Below are 20,627 nucleotides of genomic sequence, written 5' to 3'. Positions count from 1 at the left end.
TTCCAATTCACGTCGCAAATTGCCTAACCTCAGAAAAGGATGTGAAATCGTGGCTGTTCGGACGACTTCGGGTAGGACAACTCATGGCAGCGGAGCAACAGCACATGCGGCGGCCAACGAAAAGCAACGGTGATGCTCTCCCAGCGGCTAAAAATGTCGTTTTATGCAATGCCAATGACTTTCCAATACACGCCGGAAGCATGCCATGTTGGATAAGTTTTCGTCGGACAACTATCAAGTCGGGTCGGATGTGAAATTTACACAGTCCGGTAAAGTTCATGACTTTTCATGCAACATTTAAAGTTAGCGGGAAAAACAAAACTATTGTGAAAGTTCATGACTTTGGAGGCAATTTACCCTTATATAAAATTTAAAGTTTTTTGTTGTATACTTCAATTAATGCTATACATATTTATCAATATTATAAAACTATTATAATAAATTTATTTCCTATATAAAATAAATAATTCAATATTAAAACCAATTAAAAGCATATGCATCATATCATATATGTATAATATTTTAATTTGGATTTCGGATATATGATCAGAAATATGTATTTTTGTAGTTGATATATTAGCAAAATTATTAAGTACTATAGTTGAATTATTATAATGTACATCTATTGATAATGCACATCTAACAATATTACACATAATTTTATATGAATATTAGATACTATATTATTAGAGCTTTGTATTAGATTAATAACTAGTAATTTTTAATGTAGAACGCATGGTTTTTCAATTTTGTATATTAAAATTATCAATACTAAAACATAATTTTATCAATTGTCTTGTGTTAATATACTTATGTCTTTGTGTTGATATCTAAATTAACATATTAACATTTTATATTGATAGGATATATCTTTATGTTGATTATTTTAAAAATTATGCATTGTATATTTGAAATTAGTGATTATTTGATCAGAATCATATTATTAGAAGCATGCTTACACCATTGGATTTATTTCAAAATTTACTAAAATAGTGTTAACACATAGTACATGATTATTATAATGTATACGAAAATTGTTGTTAATTACAAATTTAATTTTAATATATTATTAGAATATAGATATATGTATTGAATTTATTTTCAAATTTATGAAATTTGTTAGTAATTTCTTATATGCTTAAATAAGAATTATACATATACAATGAAATTATGTCGCAGTTTAAGTAATTCATTAAAAATGAGAACACGTATGAAGTAAATTTAAAATATATTAAAATAAATTTGAAGATGATTTTGCTAGGGGAAGATAAGGTTGATCTATTGTATTCTGCTGTGATAGAACATCGAATTCAGATTCGATCATTGTTAAACACTTTTAATTCCAATCACAACTCACAACATAGCTTTACACCAACACCATGACCTCACCTGCCTCTTTCGCTCTGCGCAGGTAACAAATTATTGATTTTTCCCTAATTGGATCGAATGCTTGTGAATGGGGATTTTAGTTCCAATGCCTTTTTTACCATCATTTCTCCTATTTAATTTGGCTGATTACTCCCATTATTTCCGTTTTTTTCTGTTAAATCGGTTGTGAATTAGGTGCTGTTTTGAGTGAATTCTGTGTTTTCATCTTAATTTTCTTTATCCTTAATAAAAAAAACTCTAACCTTTTATCAACTTTGTTTTCTTTCTTTTTTTTAATTCTGATTGCAGCAGATAAAATTCATTGTTAGAAAATTGTTTTTTGAATCCCCTGATCACTGTATAAGCAGGAGATTTAGGCATTTCTTATCACTTGTCAATAATGATTATCATAGCCAAGATAAATTAAGTGTAATGACTATTAGAAATTACAATGCGGAAAATAAAAGACTATTGCAAAAAGTAAAAGACGGGGGAGAACTTAAAAGACTACATTGTGAATGACTTGAATTTTTTTTTATCTCAATGGTTACACAACCTTTTATAGGCTCTAATTCTAGTTATACATGGAAAATATATTCAAACTATACTAATATTATTTGTATTTGATTTTCCATAATCTTTAATTGCTTTCCTTATTTATTCTTGCAACAAAAATACAAATATGATAAATACACTATACTCAGTATACATACGTGGCACATACTCTACAAACATTAAAAACAATATAAATAAAAACACACACTAAACACGCTACAAATAACATACTTTACGCATGATGTATAAACACACACACTACACACACAAAGTACACAATAACTACACCACTATACACACACTACCCTCAGTATACATAGTATAAGTAAAATACACTACACATTAAATGGACTGCACATACTACACATATAATATACAAAATACACACTAGTACACAATTTCACAAAATAAACATACTAAACACACTACAAAATAACACACATTACTCACAATATATACAAAATACACACTCTGCCCACACAAAATACACAAATACACACTTAAAACACGTACATACAAAACAACCACTACACACTTTGTACACAAAATACTAAATACAAATATTACAAATATACTATACATACACGGCACATGCTACATACATTACACACTAAATAAATTATTCAAAACACATGCACAACATACACATGCACACACATCACACACACTACACACACATATATAAAATAAACTATTTATACACTACATAAAAAATGCACAAATAAAATACACAATTTATACATACGTGGTCTTATAAAACCACTACACTCAATACACATATGCGCCAAATACTACAAACATTAAACACACTATAAATAAAATACACAAACATACGTAGAATACATGTACTGCAAACATACATAAATACATTAAACACACTACAATTACGAACACAAAATACACTATTTATATACTATACAACAAATGTATAAACAAAATATGCAACTTATACATACGTGCCACACATACTATAAACATTAAATACAGTATAAATAAATATACAAATATAATATAAATAAAATAGACTATACAATAAATGGGCAGCACACATTACACGCATTATATACAAAATACACACTAGTACACAATGTAGACAAAATGAAGTATACATACTACACATACTATACACAAGACACATACACTACCCACTCTACACAGATACACACACTTTAAACAAATACATATAAAACAACTAACACACTACACAAAATACTAAATACAAATATTCTAAACAAACTATACATACACGGCACATGCTACAAACATTAAACACACTATAAATAAAATATACAAAACACATGCACAACATACATATACACACATAGCATACACACTACAAATACATACATAAAATACACTATTTATACACTACCCAACAAATGCACAAATAAAATATATAATTTATACATATGTGTTATATACTACAAATATTAAACACGGTATAAATAAAACACACAAAAACAATAAATAAAACAAACACGCACACATAGCACACGCACTACACACATACATAAAATAAACTATTTATACGCTACATATCAAATGCTCAAATAAAATACACAATTTATACATATGTGGTCCATACTGTAAACATTAAACACGGTATAAATAAAATACACAAACAAAACATAAATAAAACACACACACACTATAAATAAAATACACAAACAAAACATAAATAAAACACACACACACTATACACACATAAACATACTACACACTATAAAAAAATGGCACTCTGCATACTATATACACTATACATCATAGCACACACAATACGTTGCACACAAAGTTTATACATATGCACACTATACACAAAATATATACATAAAATATAAATCATATAAAACCACTACACTCAATATACATACGGGCCTAATACTAGAAACATTAAACACACTATAAATAAAATACACAAACATACGTAGAATACTTGTACTGCAAACATACATAAATACATTGCAGACACTACAATTACAAACACAAAATACATTATTTATATACTATACAACTTATACATACGTGCCACACATACTATAAACATTAAATACAGTATAAATAAATATACAAACACAATATAAATAAAATAGACTACACAATAAATGGGCAGAACACATTACACGCATTATATACAAAATACACACTAGTACACAATGTACACAAAATGTAGAATACACACTACACATACTATACACAAGACACATGCACTACCCACGCTACATAAATACACACACTTTAAACAAATACATATAAAACAACTAACAGACTACACAAAATACTAAATACAAATATTCTAAACAAACTATACATACACGGCACATACTACAAACATTAAACACACTATAAATAAAATATACAGAACACATGCACAACATACATAAATACACACATAGCATACACACTACAAATACATACATAAAATACACTATTTATACACTACCCAACAAATGCACAAATAAAATATATAATTTATACATACGTGTTATATACTACAAATATTAAACACGGTATAAATAAACAAACACGCACACATAGCACACACATACATAAAATAAACTATTTATACACTACATATGAAATGCTCAAATAAAATGCACAATTTATATATATGTGGTCCATACTATAAACATTAAACACGGTGTAAATAAAATACACAAACAAAATTTAAATAAAACACACACACTATACACAAATAAACATACTACACACTATAAAAAAATGACACACACTGCACACTATATACACTATACATCATAGCACACACAATACGTTGCACACAAAGTTTATACATATGCACACTATACACAAAATATATACAGAAAACACACTATAAATAAAATACACAAACATATGCAGTACTGCAAACATACATAAATACATTGCAGACACTACAATTACGAATACAAAATAAATTACTTATATACCATACAACAAATATATATATAAAATATGCAACTTATACATACGTGCCACACATACTATAAACATTAAACACCGTACAAATAAATATACAAACACAATATAAATAAAATAGGCTACTCAATAAATGGACAACACACACACGCATTATATACAAAATACACACTAGTGCACAATATAGACAAAATACACAATACACACTACACATACTATACTCAAGACACATACACTACCAAAACTACACATATACACACACTTTAAACAAATACATATAAAACAACTAACACAATGAACAAACACAATATAAATAAAATAAACTACACACACTACACACATTATATACAAAATACACACTAGTACACAATATAGACAAAATACTATAAATAAAACAACTAAAACTCTACACAAAATACCAAATACAAATATTCTAAACAAACTATACATACGTAGCACATTCTACAAACATTTAACACACTATAAATAAAACATACAAAACACATGCATAACATACATACATACATACATACACACATAGCACACACACTACAAATACATACATAAAATACACTATTTATACACTACCCAACAAATGCACAAATAAAATACACAATTTATACATGTGTGTTATATACTACAAACATTATAAAATACAGAAACAGAACAAATAAAACAAACATGCACACATAGCACACGCACAACACTAGGCGCACAACACTCACACTACAAATACATACATAAAACACACTATTTATACACTACGCAACAAATGCACAAATTAAATACACAATTTATACGTACACGTTACATACTACATGCGCGTTACATACTACAAACATTAATCACGATATAAATAAATACACAAACACAATAAATAAAACACAAGCACGCACTATACACATTAATATAAAAAAAATAACACACTATATACATACTATTTATCATAGCACAAAGTATATACACCACTCAAATACCCCCTTTATACACATACATACTAAACAATCACTATACATACACACTGTACTAAAAATAAATACAGAGAATACAAATAATATAAAAACACCACTCATTATACATACTCTGCACATATTTATATACACTATACAAGAAATGTACATATAAAATACACAATTTATACATACATACAACATACTATAAACATTAAACACATTATAGATAAAATACACACTCAATATAGATAAAATACACTACAAACTAAATGGACTGCACATACCACACGCATCATACACAAAATACACACTAGTACACAATTCACAAAATAAACATACCAAACACACTATACAAAAATAACACACTTTACACACATAATATAGACAAAATACACTTTTTATACACAATACAATGCACACATAAAATACACAATTTATATATACGTTGCACATACTAAAAACATTAACCTAGTATAAATAAAATACATAAAGACAACATTAATAAAACATACATACACACTACATAAAATGAACATACTACGCACTAAACAAAAAATAACACACTTCATACACATTGCGTACTATATACATGCTATACATCATAACACAAAGTTCACATTGTACGCAAAGTATATACACCATGCACAATAACACACATGCTCACTACACAAAAAAAACATGCACTATGCCACACATTCTATATAGACATTATAGACATACTATACACTATACACAAAATTCATGCGCTGCAAACATAGATGCACGCTACATATATTGTACATCATACTTAAAATATACACAAAATATACACTCTGTTCACAAATACATAAACTGAACAAACTACAAAAAATAAATAACACCCTTTTACACATACAATATAGACAAAATATACTCAACGTACACTATACCCACAATATACATGTACTGCACACACTTCACACAAAGTATACATACACTACACAAAGTATTCCTAAACATACTATACACTACACGTAAAAATCATACACTATACACAAAATATACTACACGTAAAATTCACACACTATACACAAAATACACATAGTGTCCGCACACAACAAAACACACTGCACTAGATAAACTATACACAAAATACACAAAAATACCTACACTACGCAAACACACTTTACACATGCATACAAAAAAACACTACACAATACACAAAATACAAACGCTAAACACAATTCATGATGAATGACAAATAATTTGAAGCATTTGAGACGGCATCTGCCAAGAGCTTTGTCTTAAGCTCCAGTTGCCTGTTCGGTAACTTGCCTCGGAGGGAGCATTTAACTGTCTTGAATCTATACCAAGCTTTTTTCAGCAATGCAAGAACCTATACAAAACAAATGACCATGATAGCACCAAGTAAGGAAAAATGAAAAAAATGACAACTGCTCATATGTATAATAGGAAAAATCTTCTCAAAGTGCTGATATTGCAATGTTTATTGTACAGTAAATACTATAAACAATGTTATAGACCCAATTACGACTAGGCATTACTAATAAGTAGTTAAAAATCACAAGAAAAATTTGGAAAATAATTCAGTTTATTTTCAAAGTATAAAACTTGTTGGTTTTTCAATGTAATTGTAACAATAGATTTAAAGGGTCTGGGAAATATTTTTCTATTATAAATGCAATGAACATGTATCTCTCTAGAGTTATGACAAAAACAACATGATGCTTTGATTTTAGAAACCAATACCTCGAGTCCAACTGACTTTGCCATATATCCTGAGTTGCTGTGTTGCTGGCCACCTCATCCAGGTATATGATACACTTCAGCTTCAGAGTTGCAAAAGCTGCAACAGAAAAAATCACACTTACTTTAAAGAATTAAGGGGGGTCTGTTCATAAAACCACACCAAGCACAGTACAAGCACATAAAATTTTTTAGGTGTGCTAAATTTACCAATAGTTGTAAGATTTAAAGACATATATCAACTTATCTTAATTGGAAAGTGCACTCACAATAGATAAAGCTTTAGATTTTAGGCAGGAGATAACAGCCATGTATGAGGAAATATTGTCTGAGCACGATAACTTTAAGTTCATGACAGCCTGAACCAGAATCAGAGCGCCTCCATTGCACATGGAAGAAAACAAATAATAAAGAAACAAAAGGGGAAAAGGAAAACGAGAAAGTAATCGGGAGTTAAGAAAGAATTTAGAAGTGTGAGATTTAGTTAACCAGTGGGATAAAGTTAAATGTGCTATTAACAGAACTTGTAATTGCTAACTCATAACAGGGAAGAAAATCGTCAGAGTAAAAGCATAGGAAAACCAAAAGGATCAAAACAAAGTGTAAACAGAGAATTAAAAATGATAAGACAGCTACATCCAATCACCTCTATGGGAGTTTCTCTTCTCATAGTTGTAAAACCAGTCCCCATGTTAATGTAATCCATAAAGCGCACAGTGAGAGAGAGTAGCACAGTTAAACCTGATTATTTACTTGCTGAGGTTGATCTAGAAGACCATGGAAATCCGACGAGGCAGATTGTATTGACAGCAAAGCACCACTGAGTGACTGCATTGTGGGTTTTGAGTAGATTAGCTCTCAAAAATACAGTCAAAACAAGGTAAATATAGAAAAAGTATCAAGGCAACTACATCAAAGTATACAAAGACACTATTACCTACCTTAGGAAGGGTAGGTGTGTTGTGATGGATTCATGTAATTAGGAGTGAACTCTGAGAACTTGGTGGTCTCTGTTGCAGTGGGATCGAAGAGGGAATTGCTAATCCAGACAATTGCTGCTGGGTCCGATCAGAGAAAATGATGGGCCTACAATCTGAAACCAAAAGGACAAAATTACAGTGATCATGAGTTCACACAAATCACTTGGAGTAGAAGTATTATCCACAACAACATAGACAAGGTAAAACCAGAAACCACATATAGGCATGTGGGAAGATGATATGAATGATGACATCGACATAGCACTTTTTTCATGTTTTCTCATATGTTTCTCATATGCAGGTTCAACTACTTAATAGGAAGATAAAATTACATGTTTAATACCTCTATATGTGGAGCTGAAGATTGAATATGACCGTGTCGGTGATCAGTATTGGCAGTATGGCCAACATCACGTTCAGTATAAGCCGCCGAAATACTGTTGAGTGCCCTATCTATAAATGCAACAAAGTGCAGGATATGATGGCATACTGTGGCCACTCAATGAGATGGTCCACAAACTGCTCCAATGCCATACTCCCAAAGGAATGTCATAAATCCAAGGTAAGACTGAAATTCACAATAATAACATTAACTGATAAACTAGGAAGGAACAAACTTCTGAATCTGCAGGCTTCCTCAAAGCATCTAAAACAGCTCGTAAAGCAATACCCCACGTAAGGCGAGTCACACATTGATGCTTAATGACTGATCCTGAAGCAGAAGCATTCACAAAGGATAAGCAATATAGGCAAACTGAAAATTTTTTAGAACAAGATAACATTACAACTAACATTGTTAGGTTGAATAGTATTTTACAACACTACTAATATGTTCTTCTGTAAACCAAAATTTGTTGCATAATCACCAAACGGACAGGTAAAGATAACAATCTCAAATATAGTAGACTATGTATAAAACTACTTAATTGGCATATAAAAGATGTTAAGTCAAATTAAATTGTTGAGGACCTTGACCAAATATGTAGAAATCGAAGTAGTCTAGATTCCATCCATTGTAATTTAAGTATTTACTACATAGTAGCAACAAGCTGCAGTTTCCATTCCGGCATTGCAAAAATATTAAAATCATGAGAAAAATCAGTCACCCTGCCACATTAGCGGCAACACTAACCTTATAGAAAGTATCTTTACTTGACACTCATTGATTGCTCCACCAGCTTACAAGGCCCATGATTTCTTTTTTAGATGCAATACAACAAACTGAATGCCAAAGTAAAAAGGAAATGTGTCTAGTAAGTAACTTTACTTGGGAAAGAGCCTGTAAAAGCGTTTAACAGATATATTAAGAAGCCAAGATTTGACAATCGATGGGGTTTACATATCTAAGAAACACTAATATTGCACATATTTGTACACGGCATGGAGACAAAGAAAAATAGGATACTATGCATGTATTAATTAATTATGCTGCAAGGTAGCAAAAATTGGATTAGAAAAAGATGAAAAACGTCAAGCACAGTATAACAAACAAAAATTTAATATATGTAATAGTTTAATTATATAGCTGCAAAAGACAGCAAAGAATGAATAAAATAAGTAGAAAAATATAGGCGCAACAACCAGGAAGCAGAAGACCAAGCAAAGCAAGCTCAAAAACCAATAAATAGACTTGTGCCTTCTATTTTCCACACCTTCCCCCATTTCTTATAAGTTAAAAACTCAGTTGCCACCTACCACCCCCGACCTTCAGATCGACTAAGTATATTCTACTCTATTTATGCACTAGGAACTATCATAGAAAACACCTTAGTTGCACAAGAGATAACATTGGAAAGAATGAATCTAAATGCTTAGAGAGGCCTTCAAATAGAATGAATCCAAATGCTTAGAGAGGCCTTCAAATCGACTAAGAGTGACACGAGAATATGCTAAATTACATCAGAAGCCTCAAACGTAACAGAATTGGCACACAACTCAGTAATCTAAGTCACAGAAATTCTTTCCTGCATACAGCCAAGAAAAGGGTTCCAGGTTTAGTAGTGCAACATGTAGAAGAATTCCAAGGACACAAAAATTATAAACTGTTGTATGTATTCCACTTCCTACAACTAAACAAAAATTATATCTATATGTATGTACAAAGAAGAGAATAGTGGATTAGAAAAAGTAGAAAAACGTCGTATAACACACAAAAATATAATATTATATATGTATATATATATATATATATATTACAGATTAATTATAAAGCTGCAAAATGCAGCAAAGAATGAATTAAATAAGTAGAAAAATATAAGCGCACCAACCAAGAAACAGAAGATCAAGCAAAGCAAGCTCAAAAATCAATAAATAGACTTGTGCCTTCATTTTTCGACCCTTCCCCCCGCTTCTTTTAAGTTAAGAACTCAGTCGGCCCCTACTACCCTCGACCTTCAGATCGACTAAGTACTATCTAGTCTATTTATGCACTAGGAACAATCACAGAAAACAACTTAGCAGCACAAGAGATAACATTTGCAAGAATGAATCTAAATGCTTAGAGAGGCCTTCAAATCAACTACGAGTAACACTAGAATATGCTGAATTATCTCAGTAGCCTCAAACGCAGTATGATTGCTCTGTAATCTGCCTCAAACACAAAGTCTTTCCTGCATACAACCAAGAAAAGGGTTACAGGTTTAGTGCAACATGTAGAAGAATTCCAAGGAGATAAAAATAACAAACTGTTGTGTGTATTCCACATCCTAGACAAAGATCGAACCCCAATTTTATCGGGTACCGACAAATGTAGAGCATCAGAAAGATTTATACCCTTCAACTCGCTGGAATAAAGTTAGTTTATTAAAAAAATGTTTGAATATTGAAGCAAATATTGGTCGCAGCTTTATACCCTTCAACTCGCTGGAATAAATAGTGAAGTGGTCAAAATTGAACTGGGGCAGTAGTACGCTACCCTCCATTCCATCCATTGTATAATAACCAGTTAAATTACCCACACACGTCAAATACCCCCAAACAGAAGTCTTGCTCGCCCTCAAGCAAGTTAGACAAATAAGCACATTCACAAGACCCATGATTTGACGACTGTAATAAAAGTTCGGATTTCCCACCTGCTGGGAAACCTAGTACCTTCTCGCATACCAAAATGCTGACAGTTTCTGATAGTCCTTCTCTATTAACCGAATGAACATGTTGAGAAACAGATCTTTCTCATCTGAGATTGAAACAAATGTTATTAGTTGTTAAATATTACTATCAGCAGCATACCCTGATTGAAACCAAAAATTACTAAATCATTTACCCTGGTATACATCAGGAACAAAGCAATGAAGGTTTACAATCACTTTAATCAACAAAGACGTTTTCTGATGAGCATAAGATGAACGAGGTACACTGCAAGGGGTGAATTCAAATTTATGTGTCCATATACATTGACACCATGCAATAGTTGTAACTGACTAATTTGGTGAAATAAGAATTATTGAGATGATGTAGATAATACATACTCTAATGGTGCATCCTCTTCACAAACTAGAACGTTAGACGATCACCAGCCAGATACAAACTCTCCATGAGGGAGTAGAAAGATTGCTGCTAAAGCTTCCCTCTGAAGGAACACATTTGTAGGGTCAGAAAAAAAAATGCACGATTTCCTTGAGAAAAGATTATAACAATTGATTAATCAAAAGAATTGAATTGATGTGTGCAGTATAGCATATCAATTTCCATTTACTCTTGCAAATAAAACAAATAACTAACCATCATACATTGACAAATAGCTTAAACTCTTCTTACTAATCATTTGTATCTCTTTGCAATGACAAAAACCAAATGAGGAAATGAAGTCACTTGAACAGTTCATGGTAGTTTTTCAATTAGACGATCAAGATGGCAAAAAAAATATGCTGGTAAACTTACGAACTCATTCTATGTGCTAAGTGACTTGTGAACATAGCAACTACAGTTTGGGAAGCCCTCTTTATTCCATTTCACAAAATACCAGCAAAAAAAATTAGTTGGTTAGGTTTAAGTTCAGAAATTTGCCACTAGATCCACAGGCACACACTATACTTGCAAATAACATGCAAAATACAAATAAGATTGTCCCCAGACTATATAGTACAAACATTTAAGATAAGATCATCAAGTCTAAGTTATTGCAGGTGCTCAAACTCTCACCTTTTCATTTGAAAGTAACTTTCATAAAATTAGCATCCATTAGTTAAAACCAGCAATTTGATCTCAAAATCTCTCAAGCACATCATTAGTGTGTTCACATAAGCAAATACATTTTCTAAGAAACGCAGATGTCATGCTTTGAGTCTTGTCGACCTTCAATCATGAAAAGCAAAGAAACCTTACCATGAAATCTATAGCACTATATAAGATTTTAAAATTAGTTGTACTGAAGGAAAGCTTACAAAGTTTATCATAATGAATGACCGAAAATTTGAAGCATCTGAGACGACATCTGCCAAGCGCTTTGTATTACGTTCCAGTCCCTTCGGGTAACTTGCCTCGGTGGGAGCATTTAACTCTCTTGAATCTATACCAAACATTTTTTCAGCAATGCAAGAACCTATACAAAACAAATGCTCATGATAACAGTAGGGCAAAATGAGAAATTGAAAACTGCATATGTATAAAAGGCAAAATCTTCTCAAAGTGTAGATATTGCAATGCTTATTGTACGGTAAATACTATATACATTTGTTATAGACTCAATTGAGTGCTCAACCAGCTTCCATGGCCCATGATTTCTTTTTTAGATGCAAGTTCAGCAAACCTAATGCGAAAGTAAAAAGCAAATGTGTCTAGTAAGTACTTGGGAAAGAGCCTGTAAAAGCATATATTAAGATGCCAAGATTTGACAATCAATGGGGGTTTATATATCAAAGAAACACTAATATAGCACATATTTGTACAGGCATATGAGATAAAGAAAAATAGGATACTATGTATGTATTATTTATAGAGTAGCAAGACAGCAAACAGTGGATTAGAAAAAGAATAAAAACGTCAGCCACAGTATAACTCACAAAAATATAATATATTTAACAGATTAATTATAAATCTGCAAAATGCAGCAACGAATGAATTAAATAAGCAGAAAAATATAGGTGCAACAACCAAGAAGCAAATGATCAAGCAAAGCAAGCTCAAAAATCAATAAATAGACTTGTGCCTTCAGTTTTCCATCCTTTCCACTGGTTTCTTTTATGTTAAGAACTCAGTCTCCCCCTACCACCCTCGACAGTCGCCCCCTACCACCCTCGACCTTTATATCGACTAAGTACTTTCTAGTCTATTTATGCAATAGGATCTTCAGTTTTCCATCCTTTCCACTGGTTTCTTTTATGTTAAGAACTCAGTCGCCCCCTACCACCCTCGACCTTTAGATCGACTAAGTACTTTCTAGTCTATTTATGCAAGAATGAATCTAAATGCTTAGAGAGGTCTTCAAATCGACTACGAGTAACACTAGAATATGCTGAATTATCTCAGTAGCCTCAAATGCAGCATGATTGCTCTGTGATCTGACTCAAACAACCCTAAACTCAAACACAAAGTCTTTCCTGCATACAACCAAGAAAAGGGTTACAGGTTTAGTGCAGCATGTAGAAGAATCCCAAAGAGATAAAAATTATAAACTGTTGTATGTATTCCACTTCCTACAACTAAACAAAAAATTATATCTAAATGTATGTACAAAGAAGAAAATAACTAACCACACATCCAGGCATAGTGAATATATATCGTGTTATTCAGAATTAGACAACGCAAGTACAACCCCAATTTTATCAGGTACCGACAAGTTTAGAGCATCAGAAAGATTTTGCAATAGTTCTTCATTGATGGCTTTAGTATGAAATGACACACTAAATATTGAACTAAAGTTAGGTTTATAAAAATAAATGTTTGACTATTGAAGTAAATATTGGTTGCAGCTTTATACCCTTCAACTCACTGGAATAAATAGTGAGATGGTCAAAACTGAACTGGAGCAGTAGTGCGCTACCCTCCATTCCATCCATTGTATAATAACAAGTTAAACAATTACCCACACACATCAAATACCCCCAAACATAAGTCTTGCTCTACTTCAAGTCAAGTTAGACAAATAAGCACATTCACAAGACATTAGATAATCCTCTACTTCAAGTCACGTCAAATCACACAAATCATTTAGAGAAATTAGGTTGACCCCGAATTCACTCGCGGGTAAGACTTTAGAACAAGAATTGTACACGAACTAATTCCCTAAGAGTTAGGCATCCCAATGCTTCAATGTAAGTTCGATTTATGTATTGGGAGTCTCAAACCATCGTCACTAATTCATAAAGAGAGTTTCTTCCGGCTATTCTTTATTTTAAGCACATAAGATCTTTCTCCCAAACTCAAGCAAAATTTATCGCTCACAAGTCAATATGATGCATAAATCAAAAGGTCTTATTCATTTGGATGTAATGGGGCTTTTGGTAAAGGTGTGATCATATTTGGTTAAGTAGCTTATCACATTCTTAAAATACTAGCACATCCATCATAGCATCCTTCACAACATCCTTCACATCTCACTCAATGCGTGCAAAATTCTGACAGCTCAACACCCCAAACTTGAATTTTTCTACCATCTAAACAAAGTCATCTTATTCTTTTGAGCAGATTTCTATTTTTCACTTTTTTTTCTAGCCTTTGGCTTTTTTTTACACATCATAGGCTGCCTTTTATTTTTATTTTTTTTACTAGCCTTGGCTTTTTTTTAACACATGAAAGGTTACCTTTTATTTTTCTAGCCTTGGCTTTTTTTACACATGAAAGGCTGCCTTTTTTTTCTAGCCTTGGATTTTTTTTACACATTAAAGGCTGCCTTTTTATTTTATTTTTGCTTGAAGACACAACTTTTCACTTTGTATCTCAGTATAAATGAATACCTCCTGATGAATGTTCCAGGACTTCCATCTTTTTCTTGCCACCATAAATACCCTCCCAAGAATTTTCCAGGATTTCCATCTTTTTCTTGCCACCATAAATACCCTCCAGAGAATGTGCTAGCATTTTATTTTTAGTGACTAGGGTAGAAAATATAGGCCAAAAAAAGGATATAATAAGCAGGCTAATATAGTACTTCAAAATTTTCAACAAAGAAATTAGGCTTTTGCGGCTCAAACTGGCTCACTAGGGGTTTATGTAGGGTTAGGCATGTGATAATTTGGATATGAGGCTTTTTGTCCTATTGCCTAAATCATTTTTATGCACCAATGTCAACAAGATTGCAACTCATAAAGCTCTCATTCAGTCGATCGGCCCTATGGCTTTTTCAATTAATTTTTCAAAACCGGAATAGTTCTCTCTCCTTAGCTCAAGAAATCGGGCACCAAAGAACACTCTTGTCACTTTATCTGAAGCACGGGAAACCTAGTTCTTCAGAAGTTAGTAAGCAACAAGTTTACAGACCAACCCTTGAGAGAAATGAAGCCTACACTAATAACCCATAAAAAAGTGGTGAAAGTAGTGACAATCAATATAGAGAAGATCTTGCATGCATACACAAATAGCAAGTAGCATAGTACTAGGGCAATTTTTGGATATTTATGAAGCTAATATCCGTTGTTTATCAATTGGTGATGTGTATGAAATCATTAAAAACTAGGGAGATGCACATATTAGAGAGCCATGACAGACAACCTCTCGGAAATTTACTCTTAATCACATAACATGTCAATTACAAAAAAAACATTTAAATTCTCTATAAAATCAACATATCAGGCATGAATGAGAATAAATAGCAGTTAGGCACCCATGTATAAGTAGGAAACATCACAAGTTGAGTATATACGGGTTTGAATGACACCCGAAAAAGATGAGAAGAAGTGTTACCAGAATCTGCAAAGACCAAGATTTGACGACTACAATAAAAGTTCGGATGTCCTACCTGCTGGAAACCCGGTACCTTCTCACATACCAAAATGCAGAAAGCAAACCTCTACCAGTGTATCATTATCAGAATAAAAAACATAATACTCTGTCAATTTAGATCATCTTCGAAACTTTCCAACATTCAATTTTCATTGATCGATTAAATTGTTTTCTTTAAATATATACTGCCATCTTCGCTGTCATCTTTACAAGATCGGTCTTACCTTCCTACCTTCCTTTTCTGGCATTAAAATTCCTTTTTATGAAGCTTATTCCCTACAAAATAGTGTGAATCATTTGCATATCATGTAAGACCCCGAGCAAATTAAGTGTTATTTAAATGTGGTTTTTATTAACATGATTTTCAAATTTTATGCGAAAGGAAGGAAACGTTTTATATCACAGAAAAAAGAGAATTTCTTTCGTTTTCTTTTATCATCACTAGAAAAAATAAGTACTACATCACAACATAAGTTGATTTCTTACAAAAAAATGTACCTACTCTTTTTTTCATCAGGGCCGGGAGTCCAATACAGGAAGCTAGTTGCTCCTGCAGTCCACCGCTTCCCAAGCTCCTGCAAGAAGAAACAAACTTCATTAAAATCTTATCAAGAACACAACAGATATGATTATGATAAAATATATATATATATATATATATATATATATATACTAAGGTAACGATCATTTCTATTAGGACCCCAAAAACAGATGCACTTAACATTTTATGGAAAAGATGAATGATATCCATAGGTTAAGCCAGAGAGGTTTTACATGGACTAAATGATTTTCCGATGCAGCACGAACGATTCGGCACTCAAACTGACTTACAAATAACCTACAAAGAAGATTGTCAATCTCAGATAGCCTTAAAATTACATTAAGTACAGAATGCACTCCTGCGCATAATGAATAATTGTGGTGAGTGAAGCAAGTTTATTAAAGAAAAAAAAAGTGCAGCTATAAGAAGCAGCAGCATTGTGACCATCTGCTAGAATGTTTCATTATCTAAATTGCAAAATAAGAAAGATAGGACATGAAGAAATAATTTATACCCGATTTCAGCATGGAAGGAAGGCATATATTCAAATTACCTAGGCAGTTGTACATCATCTTCATTCAAAAATCCTGGAACTAAAGACTCTGCATGACTTAACAGTGAACCTACATGCAACAGAGTATTAGAATATAGATATGTACTACTACTTCATTAACCAAGGGAAGAGTTAGATGCATGCATACATAAGTTCTTGCTAACTGTGTCATCTGACAGTTTCTAATAGTCCTCTATGAACCGAATGAACATGTTGAGAAACAGATCCTTCTCATCTGGGATTGAAACAAATGTTATTAGTTGTTAAATATTACTATCAAGCAGCATACCCCGATTGAAACGGAACAAAGCAATGAAGGTTTGCAATAACTTTAATCAACAAAGACGTTCTCGTATGATCATAAGATGAACGAGGTACACTGCAAGGGCGAATTCAAATTTATGTGTCGATATACATTGACGACTTAAGGTGTTTAAGATCCACGCAATAGTTGTAACTGACTAATTTGGTGAAATAAGAATTCTTGAGATGATGTAGATAATACATACTCTAATGGTGCATCCTCTTCGTAGGACGTTTGACGAGCACCAGCCAGATACAAACTCTCCATGAGGGAGTAGAAAGATTGCTGTTAAAGCTTCCCTCTGAAGGAGCACATTTGTAGGGTAAGAAAAAAAAATGCACGATATCCTTGAGAAAAGATTATAACAATTGATGAATCAAAAGAATTGATGTGTATAGTATAGCATACCAATTTCCGTTTACTCTTGAGACATAAAACGTCAAATAAAACAAATAACTAACCATCACACATCGACAAGTAGCTTAAACTCATTTGTATCTCTTTGCAATGACAAAAACCAAATGAGGAACTGAGTCTCTTCCATATTATTCTCTCTCTTAATTTACTTTCCCCTCACTTTAACTATTTATTATGATTTTTACAAAACATGTGCGGAAAATGAAAACGGTCATCTTAACTGGGATAAGACTGATAAGATTGGTACAAAGTAAATAAATTAGCAAAACGTAATCAAACCTACACTACACTAGTAAGACAATTAAGTAGACATCCAGTTTTCATTTAGACACAATCAAATGAAAGAGCAGAACAGTTAATAAAGCAATTGGGAGCAAACCAAGGTCATAATAAGACCATTACAGCCAATAAACGAATCAACTAACACACTTGAGGCTGAATATGAATAACTATTGCAGCATCTCTTGTCTCCAATATATAAGACTAATTCTATCATCTTGACAACAGCATCAACATTTCAAGCACATTATAAATATAAACTCTAGTCAACAAGTCAGATGTACCAAAAGCTCATAAAAAACAAACGAAAAAATTATGGTTTAGAGTTTAGACCATGCAAGACAACACAATATATTAACTTTGGAACATAATTGACAAAAAGATTGAAACCATAACATATTTCTTAATATACTCAGATATCTGTAAAAAGTTATAATCTCAGCAGTCATTACAAATGACAACAAATCAAAAATTAGCAGCAAAATTCCCAGGTCTCATGCAATGAAAAAGCAACAAATATGCATTTGGAATGCAAATACAGTGTCATGAGATATCGTTATACCTATAGTTAGAATGAGCATTTAACATACTAAGTCAATGGATTAATCCCTGAAAATTAGATAAGTTTGCTACCGAAACTACTAGGTGTGTATTTCATAGCTTTCTCTATCAACACTCACCCAAAATCAATGTAACTGAAACATTAAAGAGATTCTACCTGAACTACAGGCTTTAATACATCCAGCCAGAACTTCCAAAGAACACACAAGAAAGCTTGGACACAAATCACAGATTCAAAAACAGCTAGAGGCGCTATGTCTGGTGAGGCATCATCTCACAGATCACTTGAGCATGTATACTCAATTCTAGATAAACATTAGCTTCTAGCAGGTAGAACCTAAAAAGGCAAAAGGCCATTCTAACTAAAAATAGAACAAAATACATTTCATAGAGGATAAGATGTCTAGATTAGAAAGCTTAACAGTGTCTCAATGAGATTCTTAAAACTTAGAATTCAGCGAATAAGAAACAACAAAATACTAAGGTTCTCCAGTCTTCTACAGATCATCTCCTTGCTAGTACATTGAAAATCTAGTCATTGAAAATCTAGTCAACTCCGAGTGGCGAGAAGCAATAGCCAAGAGAAATGTGAGAACTCCTTCAAGATGCTTAAAAGAAATCTATCTTGAATAAGGATGGTATCGACTACTGCCACTATAACCTGCTCTGCCTCCGTTAATTCCCCATCCTGCTCCACCATAACTAGCACCAGGGCCAAAGTCATATCCACCACTTGCCCTAGCTCCACCATAAACTCCAAAGTCATATCCACCACTTGCTCAAGAAGAGAACCCAATCTCATGAACCCAAATCTATATCCCTAACATATCTAGCCAAACAGGAAGGTAAAATTTGTAAAGTGGAAAATTAGTGGAAACTTACCTAAGCCGCGAAGTCCACAGCAGTCCGACGAAATTGACAGTGACGATGCAGCCGAGATGGCTGGAGTATGACACCGACCGAAGTGAGACTCCGACGGCAGCGACTGCCCAGTGGATCCTGGAGCGCCTCTCACCGATCGGCGAGAATCGGTGTCAACGAAATCAGACGGCGAGTCCGTGAGGAGGTCGATGGTGACGTGAATTCCGCCTCATCGATTAAATAAACACTGACATACAACAAAGACAGTGAAATTACCAAAAAGGAACACAAAATAGCATAAAAATACAAACAAACAAGGGGAAAAAAGACTACGCAAAGAAATTTTTACAAATTAAAACTCCATAACACACCTTTTTCTAGCTTAATTTGCACGCATTATCACAAACTACAAGTTCGCCCCCAACTAAACCAGTTTCGCAAACCCATTTCGAACACCATTTACACAAAACTAAATAAACATACAACTGAAAGCAAATTCGGAGAGAAAAGGTTACCGGAGATTGCTTCCACGTCGGCGGCGCCTGAAGCCACGATGAGCAGCCGGCATCGGCGGCGTCGTCGCAGCCGGAGAATTCGAGGCGACTCAGAAGAGACGAGAGGCGGTCAATGAATGTGATGCTTTTTCCAACGGCAATTAAAATTTGGGAGGAATCAATCGACCAAAATTTTTAATTTAATTAGAAAGGAAAATTCTTTGGGCTGGGATTAATACCATGAT

General features: G+C 32.9%; 1 long non-coding RNA gene across 14 annotated transcripts; it reads right to left on the bottom strand.

Annotated features, from left to right (window-relative positions):
• Positions 1-6,889: 6,889 nt before the first annotated feature.
• LOC121807663 lies at positions 6,890-20,573 on the bottom strand. Of its 14 annotated transcripts, none has more exons than XR_006051943.1 (19): positions 20,404-20,573; positions 19,910-20,135; positions 17,976-18,071; positions 17,615-17,701; positions 17,467-17,536; positions 17,147-17,210; positions 16,875-16,947; positions 13,164-16,648; positions 12,877-13,034; positions 11,962-12,062; positions 11,757-11,848; positions 11,585-11,669; positions 9,627-11,103; positions 8,838-9,206; positions 8,456-8,607; positions 8,161-8,342; positions 7,784-7,873; positions 7,518-7,614; positions 6,890-7,143 (listed from the first exon to the last, which is right to left on the bottom strand). It is a non-coding gene; the product is annotated as an uncharacterized LOC121807663 (long non-coding RNA). The 14 variants fall into 14 exon arrangements; XR_006051945.1 differs by having other exon boundaries at positions 7,784-7,893; positions 8,256-8,342; XR_006051948.1 differs by having other exon boundaries at positions 8,256-8,342.
• Positions 20,574-20,627: the final 54 nt, after the last annotated feature.

The sequence above is a fragment of the Salvia splendens genome, chromosome 6, assembly GCF_004379255.2.
Source record: "Salvia splendens isolate huo1 chromosome 6, SspV2, whole genome shotgun sequence".
In the NCBI taxonomy this organism is placed as follows: Eukaryota; Viridiplantae; Streptophyta; class Magnoliopsida; order Lamiales; family Lamiaceae; genus Salvia; species Salvia splendens.
The sequence above is the reverse complement of the archived record's forward strand: the minus strand, read 5'-3'. Positions and strand labels throughout refer to the sequence as shown.